Source organism: Nyctereutes procyonoides, unplaced genomic scaffold (genome assembly GCF_905146905.1).
Source record: "Nyctereutes procyonoides isolate TBG_1078 unplaced genomic scaffold, NYPRO_anot_genome, whole genome shotgun sequence".
NCBI lineage: Eukaryota > Metazoa > Chordata > Mammalia > Carnivora > Canidae > Nyctereutes > Nyctereutes procyonoides.
In genome coordinates, this window is record NW_026575001.1 from 81,057 (window position 1) to 83,874 (window position 2,818).

Consider the following 2,818-nt stretch of genomic DNA (forward strand, 5'->3'; position numbering starts at 1 on the left):
GGACGCCTGGGTGGCTCAGTGGTTGAGCACCTGCCTTCGGCCCAAGGTGTAATCCTGGAGTCCCAGGATCGAGTCCCACATCGGGCTCCCTGCATGGAGCCTGCTTCTCTCTCTGTGTGTCTCTCATGAATAAATAAATAAAATCTTAAAAAAAAAAGATCATCTATATCTTCTTGAGTCATCTATGGTAACTTGTTTGTTTCTAATAACTTTATTGTTTAATTGTTGGGTATAGTTGTTCAGAACACAATTCAATCACCCATCTCACTTCTCAAATAGTTCATGTCTTCCTGCCTTATATTTTTTTTTGCCTTGCCTTATATTTTTAACTTCAGTTATTTCTATTTTCTCTATTCAGTCTAGCTAAGAATTTAATTAATCTTTTCAAAGAACTCTTATTAGTCTTCTTCTATTTTGTAGTTCCTTTATCCCTGCCTTAATTATTTCCTTTCTGCTTTTGTTTTGTGTTAGTTTGCTGATCTTCTGATTTCTAAGGTTAGAAATCAACAATTAGGTTGATTTAAGGTCTCCTCTTTTTAACAATACATGTTCATGCAATTACAATTCCCTCTGAATGCTGTTTTCACTAAGTATATACCATATAATTCACTTCTTTAAAGTGAAAAATTCAACGGTTTCTAGCATATTCAGAGTTGTGTAGACATCAGCAAAATCAATTTTAGAACATTTTCATCATGACAGAAAGAAATGCCTCGCCCCTCTCCGGACTCATTACCAAGTTTTCCCGTTTCCTACCAACCCAATTTTATCACAAACGATATGGACATTTCAAGCACCAAACACTGGCTCGTAATGATGAGGGCCATTTTCCTTTGGAACCAGCTTGCAAGCTCCATCTCAGCTGAAGGCTTATCTTTTTCTAGGTACCAGTCTACAAGCTTAAGTAAGCTAGGCAGAGAAACAAAACAAGACCTACCCTCCTACCCCCCTATCAGTGGTGTATCCTTAGGGATCCTCCTCTACAAATGTAGTGACAGATCCTCAACCTACCAGCAGCTCATGTGACACATGGGTAAGTGGGCACCAACTTTGGCTCCAAACAGAACCACCACACTGACTTTCTGGTGATAAAGGCATTTACTCTGATGTGACTGAGTTACAGTTTGACCAACTGATTTCCTCTACTTGGGAAATGACACTGGAAAATGTATCCCTGTTATACACCCTCGAACTCTGGTAAATAGAAATGTATACACCGCCTCAGAGCCACTCCTGTCACAGAAGAGGAAGAAAAGAGAAATCTAATGTCCAAAGAGAAGAGACACATGAAATAATCTATGTTCCTGCCCTCTGTCAGGCAGAGACACAGGCACCCTGCCCAGAGTAGTAGGAAGAAAAGAAATGGACAATTTTAAGCAGGACAGGACATTTACTCTGGCTGGTACAGATGTGCCAAGGCCACCTATTAGGCTGGGAAAGCAGCCAAAGACAAAAGAATGTTTATTATTCTGTGAGTACTGTGGGGACAAAGGTAGGTAAAATGTAGATGGCCCTCTGGGTCGCACTGCTTTCAATCATTGTTGTTTGCATTCAACACTAACCAATACACAATGAAAAACCAAAACAGGTTCCCAATGCAATAAAGGGATTAGAAGATGGACAAACTGGAGCAATCACTGAGCAATGGTGAGAGCTTTTGCTTTCATTGGGAGAAATTTCTACCCACAGTAGCATCTCCAAGGCAGTTACAGAGAAGTATAGGAATTCGGAAATAGATATTTCCATATACACATGATACAAGTATTAGTGCTTGAACATACATATGTACAAATGAATGAATGACTGGGGGTCTATCTGAGGGTAGAATACAGACGTTCTCTGAAGAACAGCTTCTTAGAAAAGGCTGCTGAACAAATGCTCCTCATCAAGGTCAACTGTGTAGATGGAGCCATGGGGCCACTGTCTCATGGACTTCAGCACCCCCCATCCACCCACAATAGCAGAGTGGGGCACACAATAGCAGAGTGACTGCCTGAAACTCCCAGAGGTGAGCCTGGGCAATCCACTTCCCCTTCTAACCAGACCTGGATTCTATCAGTTCCTCTTGCTGTCATAATTGCCTACTCCCTCTAGGGTCGGCTTCTGAGCCCTCAATTAAGGTAGACGTCGTACCTGGCCGAGCAAATAACAGAGGCAATACCTCAAGAAGAACAGGGTACCATCCAGTTCATTGTGACACCCATTGCTATAAATTAATCTTTGGAAAACTAGGATTCTGCCCTAGAAGACCCATATGTAATTACACAAGAATGCACAGACAACAGGGTCCCTGTTGCCAGGAAATGCAGACTTAAAACTGAGATGTGGTGATGGATGTATTTCTTGGGTGTCTATATGTACATTCCTACTGCCAGCAAGAAACCCAAAAGAAAAAAACATGCCCCAACAGCCCAATAGAATCAACCCCACTTGAAGAGCATGGATGACTCAAACCTCTGAGACTTCCCAAGACTGAGACCACACTTGGAAGCCTGTGTTGGCATTTCTGGAGCAACAATGCCATCAAGTGGATAGTTTTTAAAGCAAAGTCTGCAGAAGCTGTCTGTGGATCCCCTGATGAGAAGGAGGAGGGACTAGGGCAACCAGAATATTCTGGACCAGATCCAGCAGCCTGGCAACCTCCAGTATCAATGAGGAAACAACACAGGATGCATGGAGCCCAGCTGTGACTGCAAGAATGCTAGCTTCCCCAGGCTGTGGGGCGTGGTCCCAGTAGCATCTGTGTTGGGAGCCAAGGATCCTACCTTCAGTCCAAGTAGGTTCAGCCAGTGGAGTTCCTAGGATCTCTGGGCAACAA